The sequence below is a fragment of the Phoenix dactylifera genome, unplaced genomic scaffold (assembly GCF_009389715.1).
Source record: "Phoenix dactylifera cultivar Barhee BC4 unplaced genomic scaffold, palm_55x_up_171113_PBpolish2nd_filt_p 000860F, whole genome shotgun sequence".
In the NCBI taxonomy this organism is placed as follows: Eukaryota; Viridiplantae; Streptophyta; class Magnoliopsida; order Arecales; family Arecaceae; genus Phoenix; species Phoenix dactylifera.
Window position 1 is genome coordinate 166,458 of NW_024068223.1, and position 23,974 is coordinate 190,431.

General features: G+C 36.7%; 1 long non-coding RNA gene and 1 pseudogene across 1 annotated transcript; both read right to left on the reverse strand.

Annotated features, from left to right (window-relative positions):
* Positions 1-7,218: 7,218 nt before the first annotated feature.
* LOC120107426 lies at positions 7,219-19,491 on the reverse strand (annotated as a pseudogene).
* Positions 19,492-20,950: 1,459 nt separating this feature from the next.
* On the reverse strand, positions 20,951-23,967 carry LOC120107423. The gene is made up of 2 exons (XR_005509210.1): positions 23,122-23,967; positions 20,951-21,290 (listed from the first exon to the last, which is right to left on the reverse strand). It is a non-coding gene; the product is annotated as an uncharacterized LOC120107423 (long non-coding RNA).
* Positions 23,968-23,974: the final 7 nt, after the last annotated feature.

Sequence of the window (23,974 nt, forward strand, 5' to 3'; positions counted from 1 at the left end):
TTGACATGATTTCTCCTAGGATATTGAGGAAGATGTTGCCCAATTCAAACTTATCAATTCTCCTCACCTATTTTTTTTTTTTTTTTCATTCAAAGATATTATCCAATTAATATGATCCTCATTGTTAATCCTGAACCTTTTTGGACAAGGATGCCTCCTCTCTTCAGAAATTATAAACATTACATATATATTTTTTATTTTGTGTTGTTTTTTGTATTGGAAGTTTGGAAGAACTGGTGGTCCCAAGATATAAATCATATAGTTTTATGTAAGACTAAAAATCAACTTGTGCGTGCGAATCATCATATCTAATATCAACATATGTTAAAACTTGAATTGGTAGAAATCAATTACCTTTGTCTATCCAAATGATGGAACTTCACATAATTTGTTTTCTCATAAAAAAATTGTGCATTTTGTGATAATATTTTCTCTTTGACCATAGTTAGCCTTTACCAGTCCTGATCATTGACCATGTCCATCCATAATTGAAAGCATATGTTGGTATCCCATATTCTTTCTTTGTTTTTCGATAGAAGATCAATATTCTTTCCTTTTAATCTGAGTAACAGTAATTAATCAATGTTTTTTGAGGGAAAGTAATTTATCAGAGTTGACATGCCATTTTGTTGCTTATGGAAGTCATGCTGAATACTTGGAATTAGAATGGGGATCCATAGAAATTTCTTCTATCACTTTACGCATAAATGCAATCACATAAGCCGCTAGAGAGTGGAGTGAGGATTCGTTTAGTTCACAGGAAGATTTTTTTCTCACTGAAATGTCTTTTCTAAAAAGATTTCTAGAAATATGATGCCTGAAAAAATGGTTTTAGCATATTTTGTTGGTTATAAAAAAGTGACACATATCAGAGTGGCTTATATTTGATTGAGCATCTACTTTTTTAGAAAAGTTGTATGAAATACCTATTATACTCTTAATAAAAGAAAAGACCTTATTCATAGATTTTGATATCTTGAGGATACTTTTGAAAAAAAAAAGACATCAATTCTAAACCGATAGAAAAGTAGCTTTGCTATGTCCTCCATGAGTTTTTCTTTTCCATATCCTCCACGGATTTTTCTTTCTCATGAAATATGGAAATGTTATTCCTATAGAAATGCTTTTTTTCCCATCTCTCTTCTTTGAAAACTCGAACCAAATAAGAGGTATTTTTTTATTTTCTAGTTGACCATACTTTTCCTTCTTTTTCTACAACCAAACGAGTCCTAAATTTCTAGCATGAGAAAAAAGATATTCTCTCATTATGCATAGGCTAAAAAGATTAAACAGTCAAAAAGAATCAAAGAAAAGGGTACAAAATGTTTGCATATTATGATACAGGTAATCAACTTGGCAGCATGATTGAACATTTAAGCACTTTGGGAGAGGGATAGTTGAAGGAGAAAATGAGGATCTTCTGAATATTTCACTAGCTACTGTTTCTTCTTGACACTGCTCAAAAACTTTATTATTACATAACGCGCACAGCAAACACCAGCTCTTCTTTGGAGAGAGAGGAAGTGTTTAGAAACCCACACCAGGATTTGCTGATCAAATGTCTACATGTGTTGCTTGGGAAGGTTTGTCTTATAGGACTACTGTACTTACCATTATATTGGATGATGACTTGAAAACTGTGATTAACTAGATCAAAGCCAGATGCTCATGTGAATGGTACCACCTGTTACTTTATAATATTTAGAGGGTTGCATCTTCTCTAAGTTTCTCTGGGTTGACATGTATCTACAGAGAGTTTAATAGTGCTATAGATTGGGTCGCATTGTCTGCGAACCATTCGAAATGTGTCCTCTGGTACTCTTCCTCCTCTGTTCCCCATCAGCTTTATAAACGTATAGTGTATGACTCTAATGGATGTACTTACACTAGAGTTGTATAATATATTAGTTTATCAAAAAAGCAAGTCGAGAGTAACGGGTTAATACGCAACCACCTCTTAAGGTTATACATTAAACATTCTCAAAGGGTAGAATTTTCGAGTCGTAGAAGAAAAATAAATCGAGTGCAACCTCACAGTGGGAGATGATATGCATCCAATCCTTTTTTTCATGGAACATTATTGGAATTTTATAGTTATTAATTCGAATTTTCAATGTTGTTATAATTCAAAATTTCTATTATTTTGTATTTTATATTTTATATTTTGTAGGATGCTTATCGTTGGAGAATATTGTAGTTATTCTCCTATCTTTCCTTCTTGTGACAGCTTTTATTTATTTAAAGAATTGCATAATGAGATTCTTCTAAAACATCACCTTTTAACATTTCTCCATTTTGAAACCTACAAATAGGGGGTTATAGCTAGGATAGCATTAGTATGACCAATGAGAGATAAAAAGAAACAAGAGGTATTTCTTTATTTTCTTGTTGACCATATTTTTTTCATCTTTTTCTACGAATCAAATGAGTCCTAAATACCTATTTAGTGGTGCAGACACCAGTTCCAGATCATCGATCAGACACGTGTACAGCGTAGGCATAGAAGGGCAGCCCACCCAGGGACACTTTGGCTAGGTGAGATTATGAGAGAATTTTTTTTTTATGTTTTATTTGTTGGGTACGGAATATTTTGGTTTGACTTTTCTTTTTAATTTTTGCTTGCATGAAGGCTTGTAAGACTTTGTTAAAGGGATGATGATTAGTTTTGAGAGTTTCCTCATATTTTTTTTATTAGTGGATTCCAACACTCCGTTGATGGATTCCGCGAGTTTAGTTACCAGTGTTCGGTGAATTCCGGACGCCCTATTGGTAAATTTCTAGAATTTGCATCGTCCGAGACGTTGTTCTACATCATTTAGCCTATGTGGATAGAGATTTCACAAAAGGGCAATGCAAACAGAAGCTAAGGCATCAGGGAACTGCTGCCATTACCACTGCATTCCCTGTTTAGTTCCATGTGGCAGTCGGGGATTGGTTCGAGACACAAGAAGATTAGTATCATTGCGAGTTGGGCCATTCTAAAAGTGCCACACCAGCAGTGAGGAACGGGGAGGTTGGTATTTTTCAGGATATAATTGAGAAGATCCAAAGGGCAGGCCAGAACAATATCAGTTGGGTAGCTGATGTAGCAGGGAAAAAAAAAAAGGGAGCTCGGTTATTGTTTAAATACTAACGAAATTGATAAACTATCAAGACTAACAAGAATATCGTAGCCTAAAATTTCAATGTCTGAACGCTGGAAAGCTGTTACACGACCTGATACCTGACCTGGTTTCCAGCGTTCAGCACCTGACACCTGACCTGCTTCTATCCCATATCGAATATTTACCGTGTAGATCTTGGATACTTATATAGGATCAAGAAACCTAAATAATACCTTATGGCTAGCCTTTTTGAGTAAGGTCCTGGATTGTTACAAATAATATAAGAGCAAATCCAACCAATAACGTATATGGACTAAGAAATACTGCAGCACGGATTCATTAGGGTTGACTACAAGCCGATCATGGTACTTGTGATTAGATTTGAATGGATTTGAATCCTTAGCCTGACGAGGACGTCAGAGTTTTAAACGGGAGAGTATGTAAGGCCCCGTGCAGGCATGTATTTAGTCTCGCATCAGTTATTCGCTGAATAGATCTTGGGTACTTATATAGAATCATGGAACTCAAATAATACCTCTAACTAGCCTTTTTAGATGAGGTCTTAAGTTTTTATACATCTCCTACGAACGACTTGTTATTCATTGCCTGGTATTTCTATTCATCATGGTAGGATGGTTATGCGAAAAATTTTAAAAGAGGTTCAAAATCAGAACTGGGGCATTGATAATGAGATTGGAAATGAACTAGTAAATCCTAGTTCTGTTGCTATTATTGGAATTATGATCATGTGCTTATGCATCCTACATTTGTAATTGGTTGATGCCTATCATGGGACAAATTATGACAATTGACTGATACTTGTCACGGTGCAAATTGTGAGACCTGATTAATAGTGGATACTTGTATCTCATTTATTTGTGCCATAAAATAGAAAGTATAAGTTATTTTGCTTGTCAAAATAGTGGTAAAATATATATTGTATTCAAAATATATTATTGTGTTATGTATCTTATGATTTAAAAAGGAGAAGTGTGTTCCAATTGATTAATCTCGTATATGATTGCTTCGATTTTTTTTTGTTTTTAAGTGGTGAGTACGTGTGGTTGATTGAGAATTTACCAGGGGTAAAACGTTGAGATTGCTATTGAAGTGATAAACGGCATAGCTGAGATAAATATTGATCTATTCTTTCATTTGAGAATTTATTGAACCTTGTGGTGAAGTAGCTTCATTGGCATTATGTTTCTTGTGGAATTATGAGTTAGAAACTATCATGAATCATATTTGGAATTCTTTTGATTTCATTGGACATTGAGTTATTACTTGTTGACTTTTTTTTAACTCTTTTTTATTTTTGTAGCATTGACCGTTGAACCTTGTAAAAAGCCTTGCGAGTATCCAAGTTGGAATTCGATCAAGATGGAATCCCTGAGTTCTCATCATGCTGCTCGATATGCTCAACTAGATTTGAGCGAAGAAAGAAACGATCACCAAATTTGAGCAAAGAAAGCGATATCACATATCCTTGAGCATAATCATGTCATTCGCAATGTTATCTTCTTCATCGTCTCATTTTATAAGAATCTTAATACTTCTTGAAACATACCGAACTTAATTTCAACTACAAATCTAAAATAGTGAACAGATTAAGTTATTCACAAAATTTTGGTTTCATCCCAATATTTCACAACTTGTTCTACAATGAACAATCTTATGAATTGAAACATTAAAAATGTTTGGTAAACACTACTTGTAAGGAAGAATACATAAGAAAGTTTTTTGAAAGTTCATTGTTGCAGATTTTAACTTCCCCAACAATATCTTACAAAGTAATTTTTGAATAGTAAATTCCATTATTTTGTAAAATGCAAAAGCTCGTGCTAAATAAATTAAGCAATCATACTGACCAAATAAGAAACGCGCGTTATTGTGGAGTTATGACATTCTTACTCGGGCAAATTTGTCAGTTGGCAAATAACAAATTTGCCTCCTACGTATTTCATTCGGCGTCTGCCATTAAAGTATTGAAAGATGAAGCTATTACTGTCAAACAGTGATAGGCATATCCCAAATGACAAAATAACCCATGCATGCAATATAACGAAGGAAGTAACTTGTGGTCTAGTAATGCAATTACCCCTTGCTTAATCAAAAGTTTTAAACCTCCCGGATGAGTTTAGAACTAAAACATTGTATGATTTCTACTTTTTTTCTCTTTTTTTTTTGTTGCTAAAATAAAGAGGAAGAGGGAGGAAGGGACAAGCCCACCACCGCGTAGCAGCCCCCACCCCATCAGAAGAATGTTCGATGTGGGCAGAAATAACCGTAGGCCGGCTCGTTACTATTCTGGGCTCCGACACAGTTATCCTCTGTTTGAGTACGTCACACCTAGTACCACCGAGGCTACCAGCGGACCAATAAGTCCTCCCAAATTCCATGTCCGAGCAAAAAGTATCCGATCTCCACAATTTAATCGACGCCCGCGCGTTTCGAACTCGGAACCACTTGGTTAGAAGTAAGGCCCAATTCCACTGAGTTACTACCTCAATGGCATGTTTCTACTTGACCTAGCCAAATTATAAAATATTACACCTGAAATAGGACAAATATTAGATGACATGATTTCATCTAGGTGGTCTTATCTAAACTAACTCAACTTAAAATCTAATGACTTTGAAATCCCTAACCTTCTGCTAATATGTTGGATATTAAGGCTTTCTATTTCTAAATAGAGTCAAGAAAAGTTGAGGTTACTTTAAGTATTAAGTATTAAGGCTCATTTTGGAAAGTTTTTGAAGGATCAAAAAGCACTTTTGCTAAAACAGCTTTTTGGAAGAAGCTCCATTTTAGAGCTTCTCCGAAAAGCACTTTTAAAAATTATCGGAAAGCTGTTTTGAGTTATAACATTTTTTTTAGACCAAAATACCTATAATAAAATAAAATAATTACACAAAATGTATTATATGATATAATAATAATATTTTATGCCTTTATTATTATATTATACTATAAATATTATATTATATTATATCATAATATATTAATATATTATATTAAATAATTTAATATTATGTTATATTATCCCATAGTCATCAAAAAGATAGAAAATTAATTTACTCTAATAATTATAATATTTTATATCTTTATTATTGTATTATACTATAAATATAATATTATATTACATTATATATATTATCTTAAATAATTTAATATTATATTAAATTATTATGTTAACTATACAATATTATATTACTATATTATAACAATATGATATTATATTACATTAATATTATACTATATCATATATTTATGTATTAATATATATTATATTTTATTATACTCTGTTATAATAATGGATCATCTAAATTCATATTACTGATCTAGACTTATACCCCTAAAAAAGTTCAGAAAATAATAGTCATATCTTTGAGACAGTTTTAACTCATGCATCAAGAGGATACAAAAATGGACCATACTAGCTGTGTTATTATGCAAAAATAAATAGTTGAAAAGCTGGGAAAACCATGCTAATTAGTTTTACAGACGTGCTTCGCATCTCAGAGACTGGCTCTTTGTGGTTTCTTAAGAAAACCAAATTTATTTCCTATACCATCCTTAAAAGATCCATGCCAATTCCCTTCTCTCGTCTCTCCCAGAAACCAAGAACTAATCAGTCATGACTGCCTATTGATCTACCTTTTCCTGTAGCAGAGAGTATTCGTCCATGGCAAGTAGATATGGACTGCACATGAAAAGAAGAAAAGCAACGGGCAAGGGGTGGATCTTTTGAGGGATAATATATATAGGAAGGAACATGGAAGCTCCTGCAATACAACTTCCAAAGTTTCTCCAACCAGTTCCCATCCAACACCAGAAGCTAAATTAACATTATAGCTTACCAAGGATAAGTGAACTGATCATAAGGCGATCAGTGATTTGCACTTAATGATTCCTATAAACACCATCACAAATACAGGCCTTCTTAGGCATTCATAATGTGATCTTTGTTTGCTAAATAATCCAACCTTCCAAACACATGGAACGTGGAGGATAAACAAGAGTTATGAACCAACTAAAAATCAATCTGCAATTATACGTGCATACAAGTAAGTGCAATTACTAACCAAACACTATATTTATTGAGAAGCTTCCGATATTTGCATCATCTTGACAGTCAAACTTCGATATCTTTGTCAAATAACCTTGCAAAATTTCCTCTTTACCCTCCCCAGTTTCATGGCATTAACCATGTTGAACTGGAACCTAGACAATTGTTGTGGAATTGTGGAAATAACAGGCCCATATCTCTGCATCCATGTTAGAAAAGTACTTTAGAAGGCATAATATCAGAGATTTGAACATTTTAAGATAAGTTCTGGCATCTAAAAGAGAATATATATATATATATATATATATATATATATATATATATATATATATATGTATGTATATAATAAATTAATTTAGAATTATATGATAATGATTGCAGTGATGTTCTATAATTATTATTATAGGATAATGATTGCAAGTGTGTTCTACCTTCCCAACTGACCAAAATCATGCAGCTTTAGATTTAGGATGAACAAATAAAAACAAAGGCTACTAATATAATTATTATTATATGAACCAAAACTGAGGTTAAAAATCCAAAGTACATAGACAAATACTGAAGTGCATGACATGCAAGCTGGGCCTTCCCACCAATCTAATTCAAGGTTGACTATTTTGCTAAGTGATTGCACGGATTGAATGTAAAAATGATGCAAGAAACTGCATTCATTTTAGGAGGGAGAAAGAGAACCCCGCCACCCATCATAGAGAAGTCATGGTTAAACCAAGTAAAATCAGGAAATCAACTAATATCTTCATGGGCATTTAGAAAGGCAAGCCTTACAAAAGAAGAAAAGATTTCACCAAGTGTAGGTTGTGCTAGAGGAGGAAAGATGATGAATGATACCTGAACATTGTCATAGAGCTCAAACAATGGAACAGCAAGCAATTTCAAGGTTTTTGGGTACAGCAAAATATTCCCTTTCAGACAAGTGAACAAGGAAGAGCTTCTTACACTCCTGAAGACAAGGAAAATAAATTCTGATTTAGGAATAGTAAACCACAAGTATTAAAAGCAATGTAGGCCTTTAAGCTCCAAATTAAGTTTACCTTTGGCTTGGTGATGTGGGGAGGACAGTATGGGTACATTACTGTTTTCAAAGTTCGGCCTCCACCAGACAGCAACGCACTCTCCAACCTGCAAGTGGCATAGAGTTGTTGCAAATTAAGATATCCATCCCATAATGGTCTTCAGTTAAGGCACTGTATGACATATCTCCACACGGGCATCTCAACCAAACTAAATGGTGTCTATTTTTTTCAATTGTAAAATAACAGAAGGTTGGGAGGGCAACCACCATATTTTTTTTCTTCAGAAGGGACAATACAAAGAGATGGAATGCAGGCAGCACTACTGCACCAATTCAACACGGTAACTTCTCAAAGATATGACCTTTGTAAGCAGGAAAATACTAAGGCCAACATCAGCCCTACACAAAGCTGAACAATACAGGCCCGGCAACTTATAAAAACAGCAAGAGAAGAAAGCTTAACCCTGCTTAACATGAACAACCAAGAAAGAGCATTGCAAGCAATTCATTGAATTACAGAGCAACCGACCCACAACCCTTTCACTTTCAACACCGGAAAGAAGTCTACAATAACATGAAGACACCAAAATCTGAATTTGCTTTCAAGAAGCATTAACCAACAGAAGCACTTGAGCATAATGTCCTGAAGAGCGGGTTCATATTATAGATTGTAGAGCGTGATTGGATAGGATCAGGTCATGAATAAGATTGCAGAACAAAGATTTTTTTCGATTTCTTCCCAATATTAATAAAGGTCAAAAAATGTGGCATGCAAGAAGCATGATTTTGGGTAAAAAAAAAAAGACATGCACTGATGAGGTTTAAACAATCAATTTAACTCATACATGATGTTTGATATTACTTTTAAGACATTTAAACCGTAAAAACTAGGTATGTTCTGGCATATCTAATTTTATTTTCATAAAATAAGTTTTCAACATCTTAAGATTCTTAACTAATAGTTGAAAAATTTGTTCTCCAAAACTTTTTCTTTTCATATTTTGAAATTGCTGAGCTACCACACTGCCCTGACCATACACCACTGCCGACTTTATCACTCCTGACGTCACCAGCAGCATGACACCATTACAGTTAGACCACCACCATCACCACCACTGCCATTCATCACCAGAACCACTACGATGCATTTCACCGCCATCATTGTCACCACAACAATTATTGCTGCCATCCCACCATCACCATCACCATCAGCAATGCTACCAATGCCACCAATGCAGACACTGTCACACACCATTGTAGTTTCCATCACATCTTCCATCCCTTCTACCACTAAGAGGTTTTTTCTACTCTTGAGACAATCAGGGAAGGCAACCAGAGCATATATTAAATGTCTTTTGCCTAGCAAGACACACCCAGCAGGATTTAGTGGCATGCAGTGATGTAGGGAAAGGAGAAACAACTTGCAGTTTCCAGGTGCAAAGTAGAAGCATCTCAGCATAGGGAGGAAGAGTAACAGATGGAAAACACAGGATACTATTGTAGGCAAGGTTCGCTGTACCGGTACCGAACCCGTACCGGTGCCGCATTAGTATAGGCGTACCGAGTGTCGGTACGGTACCGTACGCTCGGTACCGGACCGTACCGACATTAGTGTACCGATACCGTACCCATCGGTACGGGTACGGTACGCTCGGTACCGACCGGTACCGACCGGTACAGCGAACCTTGATTGTAGGTGACACAATATGGTACGGCACAAGCCTGTAACCATTAGCATGAAGGTGCAGGGAAAACTAGCAGAGTTACAGGATGATTACACAATCATACTCAAGCCTCACAGTTTTTAACTCCTAGGTACTCTGTGATGTCAGCTGGCTGGTGGATGAGCTAATTTAGTCTGGACAAGGAGTAATTAGCTGAAACACTAATACACTAGCAGTTGTTACCTGCAAACCTCGTTCCTTTTTTAATTCCCAATAAGTCAAATGTATCAAGGTACATTTTAATAAAAGCGCACCTGCCAATTTGGCTGATGGGATGCTGAGTTAGCAGCAAGCTTACTAGACAGCTTTCGCTTCAAGCCCTCAATTTCTGCAAATTTCAGTCATATGAAGCCAACGTCACAAATTCATTGAAAAACTTCACATAGGTACAGCTTACATGTAGCACTCAAGCAAGCTCAAGTGGTTCAAATTGCAGTATAAACACAACATCCCACCATTCTCTCCAGGCTTCAGGCGTCCACCAGGGAGTTTACAAAATGTATTCCAATTTGCAGTAACAATATATGAGGATGATTGTGCTCCTGTACCTGCAAATCAAGCCAATTTGTTAAACCTAAACATTAGATCATATCTCATTACCCAAAAAATCGAAAAAAAAAAGAAAAAAAAACATTAGGGGCGTATCTGTCACAAGAACCAGGAGATATTGCAACTAGCATGCAGCTTTCAAGTTCATAACAACACACTCAAGGAAACCATTCTGGCAGTCATTTAAATAAAAACACATTGGAACAGAAACTGCTATGAGGAATTAACCAAGTCAAATCAGCCCCCTTCTTTTGCCTTTTTTTAACAAGAAACAATGAATTATTAAAGAGCAAAGATATGGCAAAAGGTAAGCAAGCAAGACAACAAAGGGTGGACTCCTAGCAAGCCCGCTGCAAGCAATAAAAATCCAGGCGTAGGTCAGGAAACAGGAAAATATTATACTAGATACATAAGATTTATGATGATCTATGGGATCATCACACCTTAAGCTATTTGTGAGCCATATGTTCCTAAGGTTAACCAAGCAATAGATATGTGATCCCACAAAATACTGGCATGCTCAGCAGGTGGTGTCTCACCTTTAAGAGTAGAGTAAGATGTCAAAGAGAGGATGAGAGTACACAATCTTTCATATCTCTAAGAGAACATTTATAAAAGATTTATAGATAACCACTTGGCAGCCGGTTATTTCATAGTTGCTACTCTCCTTGCCACCCAATACAAGAAAGCTTCTTTTAATCTCTTCAGATGAGTGGTTCTTCCCATCTTTGAAGAACAATTTCATAGTTTTTCTAACCATTAAAAGCCATAAGAACCTGCTTGAGATAGGTAATTTGGGACATAACACAACAAGAGCCATTAGATCTAAGTGTTGCTTATACAGCTGTGAGATTGTAAGTTTCTTCCACAAGATTGTAAACATGTCTTCTAAAACATCATATTGTAAAAGCTCTTTTTAATAGCCCTTAGATTATAAGATTCATCTTATTAATTCAACACAATCATTGGATCATAAGTAAAAGCCTTCTATAAATGCAGGATGATAAGTTTCATCCAATAAATAGACCAGGATAAATAAATTGGTCCATTGATTAATCCACAGGGCTCGTAGAACCACCATACTGAGTACCTTTAGTTTGATCCATTTGATCGATTGTGCAGGGCTTTTAGAGGTATTGGATCAAAAGTGACCAATTAAATGAACCAAACAATTTTATTCTGGTCCATTGACTGATCTACAAGGCTTTTAGAACCATCAGATCATAAGTGGCTTTAGTTAAAAAACCAAATGACTTTATCTGGTCCATTGATTAATCTGTAAAGAAATTTTAGGATCATTGTGTTGTGACTTTAGTTAAATAAACCAAATGACTTAATCTGATCCATTGATTGGATCCTCATGGCTTTCATAAGTTATTTTAATTAGAATGGACTAGATAAATTGATCTAGTCCATCCATTGACCCATAAGGCTTTTCAGAAGCCATGGGATCATAAGTTCTTTTTGTTGGTTATTGGTGATATGGCCTAATCTAGCACCTTCATCCATCTATATAGGTTTATTTTTTTAGCAATGGGGTAATAAGTTTCAATCTATTAAAATAAATAAAGCTATCAAATCCACACCATTTATTCATTAGAAAGTTCCTAATGATCGTTGGATGATTAGTTTTGTATATAAGAAGATTAGATATAAATCCAAACCATCCATATCATCGCAGCGTTGGATTTCATGAATCTGGTTTATCCAATCATCCCAAACAGTCACATTTGCAAAATATCACATGTTAGTGGTGCTAACAAGCCTATTAGTTAATGTTGTTGATGAATACTGAACATTTAACAGTAGATTAAATTAAAAAATCATTTTTAAAATCAAAGCACAATCAATCAAAAGATAGTCGGTTTAGTTTCAAACTGCCTCTATATTTAGATCTCAAGATATTTGATTCCAAGAAATTGCAGAACATGTACCAGAAGATTTCTAAAGCAAAGTATCATACATATCTCTGAGATTGGGTCAGGTTGCTGGTGGGTGCAAAGTGCAAAACTTGTCAAAAACAGTGTCAAATCCAAGCCTACTAAACTCATGTAACACCATAGCCTCAATAATTGCTCCTTTTTTTTTTTGCTTAATAGGAGAACAGAAAATGTTAGAATGACAAGATTTTAACTTTGGTAGGTAAATGATGTGAGTAATTACCGAGAATGGACCCAAAAAGAGTGACATGATTTGGAATTCTTGATAGTGTTGAGCCAGATACTCAACCCATGTTTCTAGTTGGTCAATGGCTATGACATGAATCCTTTGGTGCAACAATGGCTAAAAAATGGCTTAATGACTTGTCAAAAGAAATAACTTTACTGAGACGAACGGACATTGTGCAATGGTTGAAGCACTAGTAAGTAGCTTAAATGAGTTTCTTATTGGGAAAGCAGCTGCTCCAGAAAAGATTAAAATCTTCTCCGTGCTACAATCAAAAACAAAATCCATGCTAAAAAAAATAAGAAATTATGGCAAGAAAAGGATGGGTTGTCCCAGGTGGTTGTATTTTACAAGGATTTTACAATGTTACAAGGATTTGGAGATCGTTTAAGCCTCAAACTTGGGGTCCAAGGTCCCGCTCCATCCCTCCTTTGATTGTAGACTGAGTGGAAAAGAAGAAGAGTGCCCTTAAAGCTATTAGGACTTGGTTGGGATCAACTGGTTATGGCTACCTGTTGGTACATGTGGAAGAGAAATAACAGCATTTTCTTGAGCAGAAATCATCAAAGAATCATTCTTCCCGTATTTTGAAGAGTCTTCTCAGCTTAGTATAACAAATGGAAGAACTGCTTTAATTCTAAGAACCTACTAAGCTTTGAGAGGGTTATTCAGCTATTGGAGGTGTAATGTAGAGCTACTTTCTACCTCCCAATGGGAGTTTGTTGCATTCTTTTTATTCTTTAATAAATAGTGGACTTCGGCTCTCCTTTTTCCTTCCCAGAAGAAAAAGAAGAAGAAGTACTTATGCTCAACCATTTATAAACAAAGCAAAGAACAAATAACCAATCCACACTTGTGGATAGAAGCTATGCATCATTCCATTTATCACTACAGATAGTTACTTTGGCACTAAAAGCATCTGCAACAAAATGCTGCCTTAATGTTTTTAAGCATAAATAAAAATTTAACGTCCAGTAACAAAATAGACCAGTTTATGTTTTGCATGATGCCTCGTATTTATTTTTATACAGATGTTTAAAAATAGATGCAAGATGAACAACAGTTTTTCAGGCCAGTCATGCACTTGCTTAAGCAAAGCACATCTCTGCGACAGGTAAGGCACACCATAATGAAATTCTTACCTTTCCAATTCAAATATCCAGAATATTCTTAAGCAGCTCTCTTGACTTGCATGCAAGCCACTCCTTCATACTTAAGTAGCAATTACCATTTTGAATTAACTATCAACACTCATGAGATTTATAATCCACAGTTTCTACAAGTTTTTTCTCTCGGCTCAGGCAACAATATTCTTTTTTCCTCCAGAATTATTCATAGTTACCTCTCATCACACCAAAAAACCTACAAATGGATGTCACAAGAAATTGATTTGGGAATCACCTGATGAAAACTGTGGTGGTTTATGACTTTATTTTCAGGTGATACCTTTGCTATGTTTGTAGAATAACAGCTTCACATTAATAAATTGTTCCAAACACAGCCAAAAGAGAATGTATCCTTCATCTTCCAACAATTACCTGCAACCCTTGGAGGAAATTAAAGGTTCTCCTTTTTGCTAATAAATTGAAAGGTTCTTTTAGTTCCAGTTTTTTTAAAAAAAGGAATGATCTTAGGAACAACTCAGCAACCAAAAAAAGAAATAGTTGTTGGTCCTTTGCAAAGTTCTTTCGGAGAAAATTGGAAATAAACTGCCACAAAAATCCAAAGCCCTACACCTACTAGGTGAAAGAATCATGATAAGTTGATAACATCGATGGAATTGTTTCTCTTACAATACTAAGCATGTTACACAAAAAATCTCTCAATATCTAAGCATTTAATTCATCTCATAGAGATGTTGCATATCAATGTAAAACAAACTTCATATCATTTAATTGTTTCTCAATACTCCACTAGATGAGGGCAAAGTTTTTGCAAACATATCACAGTTGCTAAATCTATATCAATATATTTGTCTTTCTTTGAATTTACATATCATATCTTCTAGGCAGCCAGCTTACATCTTTGATTATTTCAACTAGTGATTAACATGGCTGACAGAAAAGACAACACCAAATGAATGCCTTCTAGAACTAGGATATTATAATAGTCAAAAAGGAAATTGTATTAACCAACAATTCAACTAGATATAGGATATTTACCAGCAAAATTTGCTTCCACACTTGTACGGCATACCTTCTTTCATGTAACTGCCATCCAAAACAAAGAGGAATCAAATGTCAACCGCATAGAAGCAGCACTCTCGAGCCTTCTCAAATCCAAATTGTCATGTCAACAATATGAGTTTCAGCGAACATCAACTTATGCAAGGTTATGTAAAAAAAAGAAAACCAATTCAGTAAAGGGGTATCTGGACCAGAAATTCATGATGTATTAATAAACTTTTCCATATTTTGTGCATTTAAATTATTCCAAAAGCATAAAATTTTATTTTATTAAAAAAATCTACTCTGATTAGAAGTCCATGAGTTCTATAAAATTTCTATGCCTTAGTCATCTTCAATTACTAGATGCAAGCAAACAACTAGCTTCTAGAAAGTCTCAACTTCTCAATCTCCTATAGTCTTTGAGCTCAATTCTGAATTCCAAATTATTAGGTTCAACAAACCCCAAAAGAAAAATCACCAATTTTGTTGGTCTAAATAAGCAAACAAGTTATTTTTTATCAATAGATAAAAGCGACATGATGAGGTCATAGCTCTATTATCTAGCCATGGCATCTCTCTAGAATATGTAATATGTTTTACACAATAATCCTACAAGAACAAGCATATAAAAGATGTCATTGTTAACTTAAGACCTTAGGCAACTAACAGAATGCGTCAATATTAACCTACAACATGAGACGACTAACAGCATCTTATGCAAGCATATGCTGTTCTAAACGACAGGTCGACACATATTGTTTATGGTTGTAACATAGAAAAACACAAAAGCCTTAGACAAATTAGAAAATTAAGAGGAAACAAAATTGGGAAGTCTGGAAAATACTCAAGAAAGGCTGGTAAAAACAAGGTTCTAAATGCCGGTGGATAGCAGGGCATCCCACTATCATGATGTCGAGATAGGACAAGTTAGGAAATGGATCAAAATAGGATGAGACATCCACCTTCCAGGGTGTTGGTACATGAGGCATCCCATTCCACGGAAACCGGAAGGGTCCCGTCTCACACAATTTAAAACCTTTGGTTAAAAAAAAAAAAAAGAAGCAAAGTTAATACTAGCATCATAAGATTATACCAAAATTCTATAATGCATATCATCATAAGATAAAGTTAAAGCGAAGTAAAGGAGGAAGGAGCAAACACACTTGATGGCATCAAATATAAGCAGCTACTATATGGTTCCAATTCCAATATGGGAAGCCCTTAGGCCAATGTAACTTTTTCCCCCTCTTCATCACATTAAATTTGGATTTTTGGAAATCAAAAAGCAAGGGATGACAAGAAACATGCATTTACTTCATTTAGATATGAAATTCATAATTTTTCTTTTTAAAAAAAACTTTAGAGAGAGAGCAAACAACAGTCACTCAAAACTCAGATACTAGAAAGGATTAAGTGCCCCACTGAGCTGCAGAGCAAAATCCATTACAATTATAAGGCAATTCTAGGCCTCTTTCAGTTAAAATCTCAGCAAGACAGCCATATACTCTAACTTGAATGAGTGCAGGATTAACAAGGCCAGCTAGTGAAAAACTTGGAGAGATTTTTTTCCTTTTTTCTCCACAAACTACAGGATTTAAGATCATAGGGCCAAGCATAGCTAATAATAAGTTTAGCATTGTATAAGACAATAATCAAGCAGTACACAACAGCAATAACAAGTGGATAACAGTGATACAAGTAAAGCTATTGTATGACAACATGGGAGGAGAATGAGAGCAATTTTAAGTACTGGAGTGAGGAAAGGATGCTACAAAGTCAAAAAAAAATTATGACACCATGAAACCCTATGATGCTAGGAAAATAATATCAACGGGCGTTGTCCTCTTAAAATTAGTGGAAAGGGCAATGATTTTGTTACAGGTCTTTTGCTCGATCAAGAGCAATAAAATTCATTTTTATATAAACTGACTATTATATAGAGCTAGACAAGATTCATAGGCAAGGTTCGCTGTACCGGTCGGTACCAGTCGGTACCGAGCGTACCGTACCCGTACCGATGGGGTACCGGTATCGGTACACCAATGTCGGTACGGTCGGTACCGAGCGTACGTACCGTACCGACACTCGGTACGCCTATACTAGTGCGGCACCGTACGGGGTTCGGTACCGGTACGGCGAACCTTGCTCATAGGTACTCTTCTAAACCTATAATATTTTTTTTCCCAAAGAAATGATTAAACTACATTACTTTCCCCATCCATCACTTTGAAATCAATCACCTCTCTCATTGGTAGTTATCTCGTTCATCCAAACATCATGGGCCTTCCTCCCAAAAGCCCCACCTCTTCCATCACTTCCTTTTCGGCCAGCTCTTCAAGGCTTTCCACTCAATGACCCACCATCATCGTCAACAAGTATTATGGCTCCCTACCAACAACCTCTACAACTCGACCCAATACCTCTGCTTTCACTGTCACTGTCGTACCTTATTTCTGGCCCATCATCCCCATCATCCCCATCATCCACCTCTACAAGGCCCAACATTTTACCCATCCATTTCCTCCCCTGCCTTCCGCACCACCAACTCCTTCCAAGGTATCCCCCCCAATGGACCTCTTGCACTATCAAATGCTCTCACTCAACCACCTTCTCGCCATATAGCAACTACTACTCTACCACTAAGCACCATTTCTTCGAGTCGTCCTTCTACCGTTGCCATTGCCATGTTATCCACTCCTTATACATCTCCCACCTCCTCGACAAGGATGCATGGGCTTTGATTCAAGGCTACTGAAAGCTACTCTATGCCAATTATACCACCTAGAATGAAAGCATACCACCTGTGTCCTCCGTCCTCTTTGCACAACCCTTTGGAGGGTAACCCCAACCAATCATAATAATAGTGGTCATCTTTTCCTTTATCTTTTGGCTTTCTCTTCTTATATCAAATCAAGCAAACTGAAGTAGTTTTTGATGTAGCTGAAGTTAGAAGTATATAACACATAAATTGGTAAGGTGCATCACAAGAGAGAGAGAGAGAGAAGCTTAGAGAACAAGTGACATGAGAGAGAGGATGGAAAAGTACTGCTGACCGAACGCTCTGGTCAAGTAGATGTGTACACCACTGAGAAAAGACACCACCATGGGACGCCACTACCCTAAGGCTATAGTGAGCCTTCTCCCTCACTTTCCCCACTCTTTTCACCGACCCCTCCAAGGAAAGCCTGAAGGAGGCACCACCACACCAGAATCAGCAACGTGGCAAAAGGACAAAGGTGTTGGAGATAGCCTTTTACATACGAGTGAGCTCCGCAACATGGAGACAATGCGAATTGAGAGGGTGTCATGGAGCAGCCAATTGCCAATCGGAATGGTCACCAAAGGGGTAAGAGTGGTGCTATGGTCAATGGTCCTGCTAAGACAGAGAGAGAGAGAGAGAGAGAGAGAAGAGGAAGAGAGAGAGAAAGAGAGAGAGAGAGAGAGAGAGAGAGAGAGAGAGAGATGATGGGTGGGAAGGAAGAGTAATTTAAGAATTAAAAGAGACAAAAATCAGCCTTTTGCTTTGGAGGGCTATAATAGTCCATTTTCATAAGAATAAATATGGTTGCTCGAGAAGAGTGAAATAGATCTCTAGCAATATCAATCCCCTTTAGATTACTTGGAAATTGTAGTCTAGCAAAAAACAAAGTCCAAGAGTCAAAATGGCAAAGATAAATTCATAACTCGACAAATAATATGGAGGAATGTTAATCAAATGTTGGAGATTCAGACTATTAGAAAATTGTCAATTTACACCACAACCATGCCTTTCTGAATGCAGTTTTGTAATAACTTTTGTGATTCATAAAATTCTTTTAATTCATAAAACCTGAAAAACACAAAGCTCAACCGAAAACAAGTCCCATCAGGTTTTTTATTCTGTAGGCTTTTTGGATAACTTAAAAGGCCTATCAAAGTACCACAGGTTCCAATAAGGGTGCAGTTTAATATCCAGGTTTGATTATCCAAAGAAAAAAGTTATCTGCAAATATCCATGGCTAAGGAATTACATATTCAGGTAGACATATCAATACAACAAAGAGAATTCATAAATCTCAATCGCAGTTCAAAGAAACGCCTTTTCGTTCAAATTACAGCTATAATGGAATGAACAAAAAGGTTCAATTAGCAATTTCGCTGAGAACCTAATTTTCGCGCACGCACCTCAAGCCACGTATAATGGGCCAAAACGGATTCTCACTACGTGACAACACTAATCCATAGGTTCAAATACATGTATAAGAACGAAAAAACACACTACGGACTTTCTATATTTTATGTTTTCATATGTTGCACACTGAAAATTCTACATCATAGGCTAACGCGTTATTAACATTTTAAGAAGGAATAAAAAAACGATTTCGATTCTAGATTCTGTCTCCAATCACAAAAGTTTCGATCCTTATTGGAATCCACTAAAAAAGAGCAAAGGAATTCATTCATGGCCCCATCTTCTCCAAAATTAGAAAGAAATAACAGAAGGAAAGGGGAAACCAAATCAAGTTAGGGTTTTTCCGAGTCCTTTCGATCTAGGGTTTTAGGGAATGGAAAGGAGCCCACTTGACTTTCATACGGCGAGGCGATCGGCGACGGAGGTGTCCTTCTCCATCTTCGGCTCCTTCGTCCCGAACGTATAGCTCGACAGCGGGTATGTGTTCACCACCGGCAAGACTCCCATCTTTCACCCCTTCTTCGCCCCTCTCTCTCACTCTCTCTCTCTCTCAACCGAGGGACGGAACGCCGGAAAATAAGTCCGAAGGCAGCGCTTTTAGCTCTCGTTCGCGGAAATGGGAATCGTGGAGTCACGTGTAGATTATTACTTTACTCCTTCAGCTTTCCTTAATGACGTTTAAGTCCTTTCTAGTTTCTTATCGTAAAAAGGGAGGAGTTCCAAAGGTAGAAACTAGGTCGAGGATTCCAAAGGTAGAAACTAGGTCACCAAGATGGTAGCCTAGTGGTAGGGGGGCGATAATTCCACCCAAGTTGTCCAGGTTCGAAACATACAAACGTCGATTAAATTAGAAAACCGGATGCCCCACGTCCCGGATGTCAAGGTGGCGCTTTGGATGGCGTACCCACACGTGTGGTGGTTGAGTCCACGGATTGGAGAAGGCACGCGAAACCTGCGACCTGTATCGAACATTTTCGGGTGGAAGGAGGTCTAGTGGGAGCTGCTACGCGGATGGGCTGGTCCCTCCCCCTCCCCTCCTATTTTTCACCAAAAAAAAAAAAAAAAAAAAAGGTAGAAACTGGGACTTGGAAAAGAGAACACCATTATTATTGCTAAGCTATAAGATATTTCCATTTTTAAAGTAGAAAGATTGTTCTGGGCCACCGGTTCGTCGTCCTTCTTGCCAAACTTACAGTCCTGGCCATATGCATAAATCCGACCCCAAGAAAAGCAATAAATTGGTACATGTCCATAGGTGAACTGCTGCTGGAACTTCCCCTTCACTTCAAAGTCAATACGAGCCACTGGAGGCTCCGTCAAGGTTCACCAAGGCACAATCGCTCACATAATCCAATTTCAACAAAGTATCATTTCAGTTATTAAGCCACCATGTTCTGTTTCTCTTTTAGGGCTAGAGATGGCAATTGGGTTCGATTAGAGCAAATACGGGTTAGGTTAAATATATAATAGTTCAAAAATCTGCCAATCCGAATCCAACTTATTTATTAAATAGATCAAAAATTTACTCCTGAATCCGACTCTTTTATTAAATAGATAATATAATCTAATTTACAATGGGTTGAAATAAGTTAAATAAGTTAAATAGTTAAGTAGTGTCATCCTGGCAAACAACTTGAAGGATGGTATCTCTTTTCCGGTATTCCAATAAGAGGTCAAAAAGATACATCCAAATAGTAGCTAGTTGATTAAAGAGATCAGGGCAATATTTTTCACATGAAAGAAAGAAGGATTTTCCTTCCTTCTTGCGAATCCATCACTAGATCCTGCAACGATCACTTCAAGTTTTGTGCAGGGAGAATGGACGAAGGAGTTCGGAATACTTTGAGATCTATGCTGATGCGATCCAGCAATCGATATTATGAAAGAAGGTCAATCATTCTTTGGCATGCAAAGTTTTCATCATTATGAACTAAAAAACCTGACCTCTTACCATGCAAGGACCATCTAGGAGGAATGATGACTATAAATTCATAAACAGAGAAATTCAGTGATGCTAAATGGCAAGAAATATTACAAAGAAAACAACTATTTTGAAGACCGTAGAAATTATCCGCCTTTGGCCCCCATCCCCATGGCCATGTCATTGTTGCCTTTGCCAGCCAAGTGCAAGTAAACCGACGAAAATGGCATGAAGAAGAAGCAATTAAGCGAGTGTTGGATGCCCGTCACTCTTCTGCTAGTTTATGGATGACATCCAGGGATTGCCCGCAGGAACTTAAAGAGAGTCCGTATTTTGATATTGCCCGGAAGTACCTATAGTCTCCATGTATGAATTGCAAGTCCATCTACCTCAGCAAAATAAAAATAAAAATAAAATAAAAATAAAAGACAAAACAATGGATCAACATATTTAGATGTCAAAAATTGTAAACTGTCAGTTTTTTCAGTACTTGGGCTGCTGGACCATGCTTTAATGCATTTAGGAGAATTAAAAGACTAGATGTCTTAACATTTCAACAATCAGAAGGTCCCCAACTACAGGGCATGGATGTCCATAAAGTAGATCTTATATGCAATTATAGTTTAGATTTCTTATAAATTGTTATTGCATCCCTCCCAGCCTTAGTTTGCCAAGTGTGACATGCTTCCACCTAAGGCCAAATTTTTCATTAATGCAGTGTTTAATAATGCTACCGAGGACAAGCTGGCTAGATCACAAATTGGTAGTGGAAGATCGACCTGCAAGTCATACAGATTAAGCTGGATATCAAATGGTCAGTCATCACAGATATTCTCTTGCCAGACATCTATTGGAAGACAAACTCCTATATTACAAGAAGACAGACATTGAATTGTCTTTATTGAGATCAAATCCAGCAGACTAGATGAGTGGTGCCCACTGAACTAGCAATCCAAGGGTAGGGGAACTGGTGGAACTTCCCAAGGGCAAACCATGCACTAGAGAGTTATCTCAAGATGTGCAGCCTGAATTTGTACGGGAGCGAGCACAATGGAGCACCCCAGATAGTACGACAAAAGTTCATCAAAATTCTTTTGCAACCCTATAAACTTGGGCCAAACAAGAAATATTCAAGTGCTATTTATTTCAAAGAATTACTTTCATATGCTTGTTTTTAAACCTTCATTCACCACTAGGTAACTTTGACATCATTCTAGTCTCTTTTGAGATATTTGAACAAATTCCTTGGCAACCCATAACTTTGTTGGCTCACAGTGCCCCAGTGTCTCCATGATTGAAACTGGGAGCTGTTTGGCTTGAGATGTTTTCCACAGGCCAAGGCCATGTAACCAAGCGAATGTGAGAATTGCAAGCGCTAAAGTTAAGGCATGTGAAGCTTCCATGGCAACCCAATTGTAACTGGTAAAAAGAATAATGAGCTTCGTCTAAGGGCTTTCAACATTACATGAAAAATCAGTTGGGATGCAACCAGAAAGCATGCTTAAGGATGATTACATCAGGGATGATACATTCAAGGCAAAGCAAGCTCTCCATCGCTAGCTGGACATCCCTAGCTTCACAAGCAACCACACAAACAGCAATAAGAGCAATATCAGGAATATCAGATGTGGAAACAAGTTAGGACGCAACATGTTGACTTTCTAATAGCGCATAACATAAAAACCTTGTGATTCAAGAATTGAAATATCAAGTGCTAGTGTGTGCAACCTTGCATTGACATGTTACATGCCATGCTGACCAGCCATTCATTGGCACATACCCTGACACCACAGCAGCCCAAGTATTGGCATTCAACTAATACCATGTTAGTGCCATGTGCCATTGAGGCATTGGCATATGTATTGTGCAATGCCGTGCTGAATGGCACTCAAGTCCATGTCTGATTCATGTCATGAAATATCTTTTGTGCAGACAAGAATTGCTAAGCAGACAAATGGATGGAAGAGAGGTGGGAAGTGATTGGTGGAGGCGATTTTTCCTCAAAACTCAGGTTTCTGCGTACCAGATTATGCCTAATAAGATGATTCAAATAATCCTAAAAAATCTGAGACTCCAGGATCTTTGGCCTCCCATATTCTCTCTCTTTCCATATTCTCTCCATATTTTCCCACTCATAGAGGAAAGATCACATGGATAAACATTGTTAGACATCCAATTTGGCACTGAAATTGTTAGCAGATTTGAAATGCGCTAACCTTTCTGAAACCGATGTCCATAATCATCTGGTCTGCACCACTCTGTAATTGAGCACCAAATCTTCAGGCTTCTTCCATATGTAAGTTCTGACCGTGGCCAAACTCATTTCAGGTGATAAGACCTACATCATATGGAACTGCATTAGAAGTAGATCAAAGGGGGAAAAAATCTATGCAGCAAACAGAGAATGAAGACAATTTTAAGCTCACTATTTTTAAAACTTCACCCTTTTTAAAGGGAATTCAAACATGCACCTTTACAAACCCAATACAGATTTCTGAGACGAAGGGAGACCCAACCACACTTAATTACCCAAGTCCATATTTTTGGGATGCCCCCCCAGACCCAACCCCACTTAATTACCCAAGTCCAGATTTTTGTGATGCACCACCCAAGAATCAAACCCAGAACCTCTTGTTGCTAAGCAGATGGGTGTAACCATTGGGGCAACCCCAGTTCACAAACCCAATAGAGATCATAGAGTACAAAATGCAATCATTTTTTATATGCTACATTTACTCTGCAGCATGTTCATATTCTAGCTTTTTTGGGAATGACTAATCAACGAACTTCAAAACTAAATGCCAAAATTAAAAGAACAAACTATGTTGATGTGTTCTCCAAATGCCTTAGGGTAATCATATATATTCCATGATATGGTAATACTTTCGATTCCTCATACTAACTCTATATTAACAACATAATAATATTATAAGTAGATATCAAAGATGAGAAATGAAAATGAATGATGAGCAAAGAATCAACATAGAGCAGACTAAACTAAAATTACGACAAATATCAATAGCAGAAGCACTTTATCAGTTACTATTAGAGCCAAAAATAGATCGAACA